Here is a 12,756-nt window from a genome sequence, read left to right on the forward strand (position 1 = left end):
TGAGGTGCACGATCACATGCACGACTAGAGTTCTGCAGAAGAGCAATACTTTGTGTGAGCTGAGCCAACTGCTCCTGCTGACGCTTCAACAGTTCTCTCACTTCCTCCATCGCAGCCGACTGGGATGAATTACCAGCACCCTGAGGACCACCTTGAACCCCATACTGAATACCGAAAAATGCAGGTATCAATATATTTTTAGAACGAGATATGGGATTACAGAATACCCTTTATATCAATATACCTTTAAGGTGCTTTAAAATTAGGGCTCTATTAAAGAATTTTAATATAAACTAATAGTATTCCTTCCTGACTGTAAACAACTCGATAGCTTTGCTGTAATGAATGCTGTCCGGCGGGCAGGCAGGAAGCGGGGAATGACAAGGCAGGCAGACCAGAATCCAAAAAGCAAACGGGTTTATTCAGATGAACAGGGCAGACAGCGACAAACATCAAGGACGGATCTGGGGAAAATGGACTCAGACGCAGACTAAATACACAAGACAAGCCGAAAATAACAGGAAACATTTGATCACAATCGGGGTAGTACGCGTAGGTAATGAGGGGGCGTGACACACAGGAGGATCGGACGAGCAGGTCGTGACATTTGCATTATGATGGTTGGACTCTGAGCACTGGAAAGGTTCTTTTAGAATAATGTGTTCATCATCTGGCACAGTCTGCAGTATTTGGCCAACTCAGCCAGATATCAGGTAATTTTGACCTATTTTTGGTATTTTGTTGCTTAACGCAGGCCAGACGATTCATGAAATAAACTTGAACACGCATAAAACAATTTTTATTTCTTAACTGAAATACCTGGCCTGTAATGGTTAAATGCAACTCGCTAGTACAGTACGCGGCAGGTGGTAAAGTGTTTTTTTTCTCTTTTTGTAACTATTGTCGTAACCAGTGTCTGATTGATATGTAACATTCGAATAACATGAAAATCGCCATCCATATAAGGTACCTTAATCTGTATCGGGGGGTGACTGTCTAATGCTGTCATTCCATTTATTCATGCTACAAAGTGCCACCACAATAATGGCGGCAGTCCAAGATGGCAGCCCCCACAAAGAGCTCATCGCATTACTATATACAGGCAACCAAATAGTAGCCACAGTCTAAGACCTAGGAGTTTATTATACAAAGTGACGAGTGCCAGAATATGACAAGAAACCCTTCATGGTTTCCTGTAGTGTTTTCTCCAGAGTGACTTCGCCAGCATGTGCACCTGCTGATACTGGCCATGCAGACGCAGTCATGGAGCAGGTAGAGGAGGCCAAAGAAATTCTGGCCACGGTGCCTTATCCACCTCAGAGCCACACACTTTCTTTCTGCTGTGGGCAGCCAGAACACAATGACCCAAACTGCCCCACTCAAGCACTGCATCCTCACCTTGATCAGCAGCCGGGAAACGTGGGGTGGGCTGGACTTGGCAAGACTTACATGTCGGCAAGCCTGTATGTCGACTGCCTGGTGGACGGGATGCCCTGCCAAGCCCTGGTGGACACAGGGTCCACCATCACCCTGCTCTACCCATTTGTGCTGCCCACACCAACAGGGCCACACCGGGCAGCTGGGGGGCAACAAATGTCCAACTGACCTTGGTGATAGTCAAGCGCGTGGTCATGAAGGGGAAAACGCAGCTGCAAGTCATGCTGACTAGACACACACTGGTGCAGAAGGTTTAGCTATCAGACATTGCTGACCACTCTATCATCAGATTACTTACTTATTTGTCTGGGGGCCGCCATCGATGTGCCTGGGACAGCCTTCCACCTCAGGGTAGACCTGGTAGTCCTCCAGCATGACAGACATCCATGCAGTGAGGGAAGATGGTGACCCGCAGCTCCCATGGTAAAGCCACCACCAGTGACACAGTCACAACCTCAGCTGGAACTGCCAGGAACAGCAGCACCATGGCAGGGCAGTCTCCCAAAACAGCCCAGGCTGTCCAGGAATTGCGGCAGCGCAGCACTCAGAACCTGGTGGCAGAAAAGTGGCATGAGCTCAAGGCTCTGATGGACTCGTTCCAGGACATATTCACTGCCAGGAATGAAGACTGCCAGCCGATTTCTCTGGTGTGGCCATCCACTGGGCAGGGTTGTGGCTGAATCCCCGGAAATGTTCCCACCTTCGGCAGGTCATCAGTGGGGAAGATGTGGCCAATGATCCAAGGAAGACTGCGGCTGTGTAGAACTGGCTGGCTCCACGGACTGTGGTGGGGCTGCACAGCTTCCTGGAACTTGGACTTCACCAGCATTGAAAAGTCACTACACTTGTCTTACAGAGCAGGGAAGTGGTTTTGCCTGGATAAATGCCTGCAACACGCCTTTTATCTAGCTCCTTGTGGCACTTTCAGATGCTCCTGTGCTAGCCTACTCAAACCCCCACCCTCTATTCATCATGGATATGGATGCTAGCAAAGAGGGACTAAGCACAGTGCTTCCACAGGCAGAACCCGACGAAGAGTTTTTGTGTATTTCAGTCGCACACGAGGTAGGCAGGAGCACAACTACTGTGTAACTGTGTAGTCGATGGTGCAGGGCTGCAAGAACTTCCATACCTACCTCCGCTGTCGCGTCCCTCATGTGGCTCCTGAATTACCGGAACCCAGAGTGACAGCTGGTCTGCTAACTGGAGGTGCTGACCCTGGAGGAGTATGAGAGCCTGCTGTAATAGCACTGGCGATCACTGGAGGGCGCAGGAGAGCTGCTCCAGCTACTGGTGTCCTGGAGCCTGTGCCTTGTTGTGCTGGTTGGTGCACGAAGTCTACAGGGCTGGCAGGACACGGAGGTGTGTGTGCATTGCTGCAACATTTGCAAGATACAGAAGGGTCCTAACCAGCAGTCCCAGGCTCCTCTGCAGTCATACCTGGTGGGCACCGTGTGGGGGTGGATGTCCTGGGCCCCTTGCCCTGCATGGAGGACAGGAACTGCTACATGCTGGTTCCCATGGAAGTGGCTTGAGGCATACTGTATGTGATCCCTGACCAGACTGCCACCCTCACAGCAGCGAAGCTCCTGGAGTTCAATGAGGTGTGTTGGCGGCTGGGGATCGTGAAGACCCGCACCTCCCCCCTTCATCCCCAGAGTGACGGGCTGGTGGAGCAGTGACCAAACTACACCTGCTCCAAGGGAAACTCCCTCTTATGGTGTACTAACATTAGTCAATCTGTACCATGCAGTCCAGTTGATTTGACTATTGTGATCACTCCAGACTGTGCCCAAATGGAATGGATCGGATTGGCTGTACAGATTGCATCATTTTTTTTTCTACAAGACTATGTTGTGAAAAAGTTGTGTGTAAGGAGAATATTGGGAGGCTGTCCAGTGCCATGGTTTGATTCTTGTCCCTAATCTGTATGAGTGGATTTTGCTTGTTCTCCCTGTGTTTATGTCTTCCTCATTTAGGAGCTCTGGGTGTCTCCTTGTCTCTGAAGATTTGATGTCCTTGTGATGTCCTGTCTGCAGTGCCCTAAGCATCCTGGGATTGGCTCCAGGAAGGTTTAAGGGGTTTCAGAATCACTCAGAGGCATTTCATAACCAAGGTCCCAAAAATACATCAGAATCCAATAATGTGACATGAAATTCAATCTTTTTTTTATTTGTATTAAAAATAAAACACAATAGAAATCATAAACAGCTTTTGTCATTCTCTTTCAGTACATCAATGAGCATCAACATCATCATTTCAGGCCCATCTGTCAGGGGCTGGAGTCTTGCTGTTTTCTATTTCCGAGCCACGGCGCTGTAGACGACCTCGTGTGGATCTGCTGCAGCCTGGGGAAGCAGACAGAAGGTCTGAGTTTAGCTAGAGGTGCATTTCAGCTTTGGGGTTGCAGCTGTGCAGGTGGGTCATTGTACTGATTGACTGACAGTGCACAATAACATATTTTGCAAACAGCTACATTTATTTTTGATTGGTACTTTTGTGTTTTTGTAAACATTACCAAAGTAGGGACTTTTGAGCTGGACAACCTTTCATACTTTATACAAAATGATATTTCACATGAATGCAAAACATTGCAGCCATACTCTGTCTGTACATTAGTCTGTGAACATCAGTGCACCGGTAATTTATTCACATCCTGAGTGAAACGGGGGCATAGATGCCTGTTAGCTAAAGACAACCACAGTGTGAGGCTCCAGGAGTGAAAGGGAAACACCTTTTTCCTCTGTGTGGTCGTGTTGCTGTAGATCACATTTGGGTCGGCTGAGGTCTAAGGGAGAACATACAGTGTTACTGGGCTGTATTATATTCAGGACTGCAGCAAAACTGTTTCCAAGCTGAATAAACCCAAATAAAATGCATGAATTTTTATTTATACCACAATGTTTGTGCAACTCAAGTAAATTTATGATTTGATAGAAATATTGTTTCCTGATGGATGAGTCTCAGTTTACGTTCAGGTCTCCAAGCTCTTACCATGATGTCTAATGGCATGACCTGGGTAGATGAAGGAGCTGCATTTCTGGCCTTTGCAGTTACTGAGATGTATGTCACTTCATCCCCTGGGTCTACAGACGGCTGGACATGGAAAAAACACAGTAAATGGCTACTGTAATCATCTACCACTAGTGTTACACTATATAATTACAGAATGGATACATACTGTAGATGGAAACTGCAATCATGCACCATTACTGTTACACTGTATAAGTACAGAGATAACACACACTGTAAATGGGTATTGTAATCATGTACCATTACTGTTACAGTTTAACAGCAGATTAAGTTAACTAATGCCAATTAGTTCAGAATAGGAGCTCAGCATTTCATTCACCAATGGTTGTTCTCATCAGCACACAACAGTACATTCCACTGCACTGGTTGTCTTTATGCATATGCATAACATTTCAAGTATTACGCATTCAGTCCGTTTCACAAAACGCTCGTCATTTTAGTAAAAAAAATAGATGAAGACACAAGACTGTGTATAATTACATGTCACAGTGCTCAGAGCAGCAGGACAAGCGCTATGAAGATGTCTGATGGAGAGGTAAGATTGCTAAAGGATGCCATGCATGGTGTGTGGTGTAAGAGCTAATGCTTATTAGCATGATCTGCTCATTGCTGTGCTGCAGTTTTCACACCTTCACCTCTGCTAAGCTGCACTTACATGGCAGAGGACCAGACCAGACTGCAGTGGAAAATTCACAGCTGGACTCCGTGTCACACAAATGTTCACACAAAGCACTGTAAATGAGATGTCCAAAGATACACTTACATTGAGGGCGGCCATGTTTTCTCGATTCCTGTTTCTGGCCCGTACCATCTCTAAAAAGATAAACAATGGCAATTTAGTGAAAACTGACTCACTTGAGTTTGTTATATATACTGTAGCAGTCAGAGGTTTTCAATAAAGTTTTGAAAGCGCCCATCCTCACTGGATCTTTTCCTCAGTATCATGGTAAAAAAGACAACAGTGAGCAACAGCAGCACTCCTACAATCCCCACAGAGAGTAGAGTTGTATGTCTCAAGACCCCCTGACCGGGAATCGAACCCGGGCCGCGGTGGTGAGAGCGCCGAATCCTAACCACTAGACCACCAGGGACTGCGGTTTAATCAACAGTAAATGAGTCCATGGTGAGTTTATTTGGATTTGAGCTTGCCTGTGTGTGTGTGTGTGTATGTATATACTGTATATATATATATATATATTCAGCATAAATGGAAGCTGAGGTTTGGACCAATAGCAGACTGTAGTGAATCACATGCTGGCTGTTTAATCAGCATTTTTGCCGCAACTAATTTATAAATGAGTCTGCATTAACTACATTAAAGAGAATCGCTTTATTTAAAGTGAATAAAATACCCTACTTACTGCAGTTCAACATTAACTGAGCCACAGCCACGCACCTGATTCTGTATAGTAGGTGAGATGAACTGGGAAAGCAGGCAGTTGGCCAAACCACTGTGAGGAAGGGGAGGGGGAACTCAACTGTTTCTAAATGCATTTTTTGCGTTTGTTTTTTTTTCTACTTACAAAATTATTTTACGTATACATACATATATTTTTCACAATAGATAGTGCGATTTTTTTTATTTTACAATTTTTTTGGGGGGGACAACCCTCGGATAGGGGGGGACATGTCCCCTCCGTCCCCCCGGGATTTACGCCTATGTTGAGTCCGTGCTCTTAGATCATTTACAACTTTTAATAAAACAATCTCTGTGCTATGATGAGCTCTAAAACCTGATTGAAAAGTTTCAAATATCCTATTATGATAAAGAAATTCTGTGAGTTGCAGGTAAACATCCTTTTCTAAAATTTTACTCATAAAAGTAAGATTTGAGATTGGTAAAAATTATTTTTAAAAAATTATAAATAAAATTAGTATTATCTAAAATGGGCTTTTTAAGTAGAGGCTTCACCTCAGCACTTTTCAACGAGTCAGGGAAAAAATATTGACAATGTGCAGAGTCCATGTTGAAAAAACCTTAAAAGTTTGTGTTAAATAAAAAGGTAGGAAAGGGGTCCAAACCACATGTGGACGGTTTCATTTTGGTGACAATACTTTCCAAACACTTCATGTCTATCGCATAAAATGAATTCATATAAGCCAAGACCTCCCTGTCAGGGCTAAATCTATCATTGATTGGAATTATGGAGGCTCGAATGCTGATTATTTTATTTTTAAAGAACTGAGCAAATTGCTCACAGTTCTGAGGAGACGTGTTTTCTATTACTGTCTGTAATGGATTTAGGATCCTCTTGATCGTTGAAAATAGTACTCTGGGACTACTTTTATTGTCGGTGATTTCTTTTGAGAAATGAGCCTGTCGTGCTTTGCGTTTGGCAAGCTGATAGATAGTAATGCTTTCTTTATATTGTAGAGCTGCGGTGCAGCAGCAAAAAGGAAAGAGGCAGTCAAGACAGGCTGAGCGCCAAAACTCTGTGTGTTTATTATAACGTGCCTAAAACAGCAGAGAGAACCCGCGCTCTCTCTTTGGGCATGCGTCACCAACCACGACACCCTGCATGCATGAGCAAAAGGTAAGACAATGAATTCTGTTTAAATAGTAGGAGCCCCTACACACGCCCCCCCAGAATTCACAAACACGGACAAGTCCAACTTGCGGGGAGGTCGGGCTACCCGACCGGAACGAGTCAGAATAGGCTGGGAGGCTGGGTGCCCAGCCGTCGCCGGAGCAGGCCCCCGCACACGCACAACAGCAGGGGTGGGGGCTGCAGGGGTGGGGGCTGCTGGGGTGTCCACGTCCAAATGAGCAGGTTTCAGACGGTCCACCGAAACCCGGTCCGGCTTGCCCCTACTGTAATGTCCAGTGTGAAAAACTTGTCCCCTGATTGTAGGACACGGAAGGGCCCATCATAGGGCGGCCGCAGCGGGCCCCGATGAGCATCATGGCGGACAAAGACATATGCGGCCCGGCCAAATCCTCCGGAACATGTGACTGGGGCACCCCATGTTGAGACGTGGGTAATGGAACGAAAGCCCCAGCCAAGTCCCGCAGAGCGGAACGCTGGTGTTCAGCGCACCAAGGGGCTGTGGTGGTGGGCAGGAAATCCCCTGGCACACGCAGAGTCTGCCCGTAGACTAACTCGGCCGACAAGGATTGCAGGTCTGACTTGAGAGCGGTCCGGAGGCCCATCAAAACCCAGAGAAGCCTGTCCACCCAGCCGCCGTCCCTGAGGCTGGCCCGAAGAGCGGCTTTCAGGGAGCGGTGAAAACGCTCACACAGCCCATTGGCCTGCGGATGGTAAGCTGTGGTACGATAGAGGGAAACCCCCAAAACCTGGGCCACTGCAGCCCAGAGCTCAGAGGTGAACTGGGTTCCACGGTCCGAAGACACATCGGATGGAACCCCGAAACGGGACACCCAACCACCGATGAAAGCCCTGGCCACGTCTGCCGTGGTGGTGGATGACAAAGGTATGGCCTCTGGCCACCGAGTAGACCTGTCCACCACCGTTAGCAAGTGAGTAAAGCCCAAGGAAGGGGGAAGAGGCCCGACCAGGTCCACATGAACATGGTCAAAACGGCGCTCAGGCACCACAAAAGGCGGCAACGGTGCCTTGGTATGTTGGTGCACCTTAGCAGGCTGACACGGAACACAGGAGGCGGCCCAACTACGGACATCCTTCCGCAGCCCATGCCAGACAGACTTGGCGGCCAGCAGACGCTGAGACGCTCGTCTGCCTGGGTGTGAAAGCCTGTGCACCACCTCGAAAATGTGACGACGCCAACCAGCCGGCACGATAGGCCTAGCCAGACCAGTCGAGATATCACACAGGAGGGTGGCACCACAGTCAAGGAAGGGAACATCAGCCAGCTGCAGACTGGTGACTGCGGTCCTATATGCCTGCACCTCTGGATAAACCCGCTGATCTGCTGCTAACAGAGCATAATCCACTCCTAAGTGCACAGCACTTGCCACCGAGTGGGAGAGGCAGTCCGCAACATGGTTATGCTTCCCTGCCACGTGCCGGATGTCAGTAGTGAACTCCGATATAAAGGAGAGCTGCCGCTGCTGACGAGCAGACCAAGGCTCCGATGTCTTAGCCATCGCAAATGTCAGGGGCTTGTGGTTCACAAAAACCGCGATTGGGCGGCCTGCTATGAGGAACCGGAAGTGACGCACAGCCAAGTACAGGCCAAGAAGTTCGCGGTCAAATGTGCTGTACTTCCGTTCGTGCGGCCTGAGCTGTCGGCTGAAAAAGGCCAGCGGCTGCCAGGCACCATTCACGAACTGTTCGTGCACGGCCCCCACAGCATAGTCCGAGGCGTCAGTGGTGAGCCCAACCAGAACACCAGAAAATGGATGGGCCAGCATGGTCGCGTTCACCAGAGCAAACTTGGTAGCTACAAAAGCCTGGGTCTGCTCAGCAGTCCACTCAAGAACCTGCTTGGCCATCCTACTCCTGAGAGCCTCATACAGCAGCTGCATCAGCTGGGTGGCCCGTGGGATAAAGCGATGGTAAAAAGTAACCATGCCCAAAAACTCCTGAAGGGCCCTGGCTGTAGCAGGCTGCGGAAACGCAGAGATGGCCTCCACTTTGGCAGGCAGAGGAACTGTCCCGTCGCCCGTGATGCGATGGCTGAGGAAATCAATGGAGGACAAACCAAACTGACACTTTTGTGGGTTGATAATTATTAACCCATGACTACTCAGACACTCAAAAAGGGTGTGAAGGTGAGCTATATGTTCAGACCTGGAGTTGCTGGCTACCAAAATGTCATCTAAATAGACAAACAAGAATGGAAGGTCCTTCAGGACACTGTCCATGAGCCGCTGGAAAGACTGGGCAGCGTTTTTAAGCCCAAAGGGCATCCGAAGAAACTCAAAAAGTCCAAACGGGGTGATGACCGCAGTCTTCGCAATGTCCCCTGGATGTACTAGGACCTGGTATTAGCCACGCACCAGGTCAACCTTTGAAAAAATGGATGCCCTCGCCAACCGGGAGGAAAAGTCCTGGATGTGTGGGATCGGGTAGCGATCCGGGGTTGTGGCGTCATTAAGCCGGCGGTAATATCCACATGGGCGCCAACCCCCACCAGGCTTGGGTACCATGTGTAGAGGGGAGGCCCAGGCGCTGCTGGAACGGCGAACAATACCAAGGCTCTCCAATACAGCAAACTCCGCCTTAGCGATGGCCAATTTACCGGCATCGAGGCGTCGGGCTCGGGCATAGACCGGCGGCCCTGTTCTAACAATGTGGTGTTCAACACCGTGCTTGGCCGTGACTGATGTAAAGGTGGGCCGGGTGAGGTCTGGGAACTCCGCCAGCAGGTGGGCGAAAGTGTCATTTGCCGGCAAGGCGCTAGACAGCTGAGACGAACCAGCCCTGCTTTGCGAGCACAGCACCGAATGGAAAGTCCTGGCATCAACCAGGCGCTGGTGTTTTATGTCCACCAGCAGGTTGTTGGCACATAAAAAATCGGCGCCCAGCAGGGGGGTGGACACCTTCGCCACCACAAAACGCCACCGGAACCGCTGGCCACCAAAACAGACTGCCTCGACACGAGTGCCATAAGTCACAATAGTGCTGCCATTAGCAGCCTCCAACGTCGGCCCCTTTGTCCCAGAGCGCGTATCCGCCACCGACGCAGGCAAAACACTGACTTGCACGCCCGTGTCACAGAGGAAACGGCGGCCAGACACAGCATCCGTGAGCAGGCTGCCGGAACTGCCGACGCTCGCTGCCGCTAACGAGTGCCGGCCTGTGTGTTTCCCGTCCCCTTAAAACGGCAAGGGGGGGTGCATTTTTTTGCTTTGTCACCGAAACGTGCATGGTAGAAACAGAGACCTGGTATACCGCTCCGCTGTGCGGCAGAAACAGTAGCTTCGGCGAGCGGCGGGGAGCTATCTGAGCTCCGAGCACTCACGGCTGCACAAAGAATGTGTGTACTTTGTCAGCCTCCCTAGCAAGCACCCTACAGTCCTTAAGCGGGAGGTTAGCTAATGCCCCCCGCACGTCTGCGGGCAGCTGTTGCATGAAAAGCTCTCTGAAAATAAAGCAGGGCTGATGGTCACCTAGGAGAGCTAGCATGTGATCCATCAGCTCCGAGGGCCGTGAATCACCCAGCCCGGGCAGCGCGAGCAAGCGGCGCGCGTGCTCTGTCTCGGAGAGCTCGTAAGTGCCCAGCAACAGAGACTTTAAGGCACCGTACTTGTCTGCCTCTGGAGGGTTCTGCAGCAGACTCACCACTCTAGCCGCCGTGGAGCTGTTAAGCGCTGCAACGACGTAGTAATATTTCGTTGCGCCCTCCGTGATCCCGCGCAAGGCGAACTGAGCCTCCGCCTGCACGTACCAGAACGCCGCCTGGCCACACCAGAACTCCGGGAGCTTGAGCGCAACTGCATTAGCGAGCATGGTCTGAGCGAAAAACAAACGCACCGAAACGTCGGGGTCACCACTGTAGAGCTGCGGTGCAGCAGCAAAAAGAAAAGAGGCAGTCAAGACAGGCTGAGCGCCAAAAAACCAGTGAGTTTATTATAACATGCCTAAACAGCAGAGAGAACCCGCGCTCTCACTTTGGGCATGCGTCACCAACCACGACACCCTGCACGCATGAGCAAAAGGTAAGACAATGAATTCTGTTTAAATAGTAGGAGCCCCTACAACAGTCAGACCTCGGAATAATACAGGATTTGCCGTAAGATTTCCTGCGCAAGTCTGAAATCGTGAGTGGCATGCCAGATGCTGAAAAGTGAACGTATAATTTTTGTTTCAAAGACTAAGCTCCAAGGGGAGCGGCGGACAGGACGAGACCGGGAAAACGGGACCTGGAAAACAAGACGAACATCAATGAGGAACAGGGAACAGAACAGACACACAGAACAGGCACAATGGCAAAAGACAAGACAAAATCCGGCACAGAACGGGGAACGCGGACACAGGAGGCGGGACTGCAGGCGGCGCCGGGACCTCGGGCTCGGGCGGATCTGCCGGTGCAGCAGCCGAAGCAAGGAGCTCGTGCGGTGGAGCAGCCGCCGACTCGGGACCAGCAGGGGGCGCTGCGGCAGCCAGAGGGACAAGCAAGACAGGCAGAACAGGCAGGACAGGCACGCCAGACGCCAGCGGGACAGGTGGGGCTGGCTGGTCAGGCAGCACGGGCATGACAGGCAGGACAAAAACAGGTTGGACATCCAGCACAGGTGGGTCAGGTAAAACAGTAACCGCGGGGGGCGAAGGAGAGCTAGCATGTGATCCGCCCAGCAGCGGGCGCCGTCCTTCTAGAGAGTTGGAGGACCTGCAGTGTGGCATCCCCAACTGACCTGTCCCTAGAAAGGGGCGAGCTGCCAGCATGGGGAAGGAAGCGGCAGCGATGCAGGCGTCAGACACCCGCTTGTGTAAAGTGGCGGTGGTGACGTCAGGGCTGAACACTGCTAGCTCCAGCATCGAAAGGAGCATCTCCCGACACCTGGCAGAGGAAGCAGCGGAGATCAGAGTAGCCCCTAGAAAGATCCCCGGTGGTGATTCCTGCTTATGGAGACTCCGCTTCTCCCTCCTTCTCGCAGTGAGCTCTGGGGTCCGTTCGGAAGCCCAGACTGCCGACCAGAGGGTAGCCTGCTGTCGACATCCACCTGCCGAAAAATTGTTTCCGCTGCCACTTCTCTAAGCCGGTGGAGGTTTTCGCGCACCTTCTTCGCTTGTTACGCGTCGCCGGGCAGTTGGCTAAAGCCCGAGCCGCTGGATCCGCTCTTACCTCAGGCTGCCGTAGCCAATAAAGTACCTCGTCAGTCAGGACGAGGTACTCCTCTTCCTTGAGGTTATGCGCTTTCTTTTGAAGGTCTGTCATTCTGTTACGATCAGTAGCGGTGCACGAGACGAGGAGGCAGGAGAAAGAGACGTAGGATTGGGGAATACGGGATTTAATCAACAAAGGGACTAGGGACATGGAACAGGTAATGGACGGCAACACTACACAATGAGGCTTCACTGACAAACCTAGGGAAACGGACTAAGACGCAGACTAAAATACACAGGACTTAATCAGCGATCACTCAAAACAGCTGATTACTAACGGGGCAGCACATGTGGTTAAGGAGGGGGCGTGGCACACACAAGGATTGTACTAGCAGGTCATGACACTTAGGCCTACCTGTAATTAAACCCCGTATTCCCCGATACCTTGACGTCTGCGCCTTTGTCTCCGTTCCGTCCCCGCTCAGCACGACAATATTGTTATAAATAAATGTATTAATGGTTTACTATTAATGATATTAAAATAATTAATGAGAAATCTTTATTTTTAAATGTATTTTATTATATAATAATAATT

General features: G+C 50.1%; 1 non-coding gene across 1 annotated transcript; it reads right to left on the bottom strand.

The window, feature by feature from the left end:
• Positions 1-5,489: 5,489 nt before the first annotated feature.
• trnae-cuc (transfer RNA glutamic acid (anticodon CUC)) lies at positions 5,490-5,561 on the bottom strand. The gene has a single exon. It is a non-coding gene; the product is annotated as a tRNA-Glu (tRNA).
• Positions 5,562-12,756: the final 7,195 nt, after the last annotated feature.

Source organism: Paramormyrops kingsleyae, chromosome 4 (assembly GCF_048594095.1).
Source record: "Paramormyrops kingsleyae isolate MSU_618 chromosome 4, PKINGS_0.4, whole genome shotgun sequence".
Taxonomy (NCBI): domain Eukaryota; kingdom Metazoa; phylum Chordata; class Actinopteri; order Osteoglossiformes; family Mormyridae; genus Paramormyrops; species Paramormyrops kingsleyae.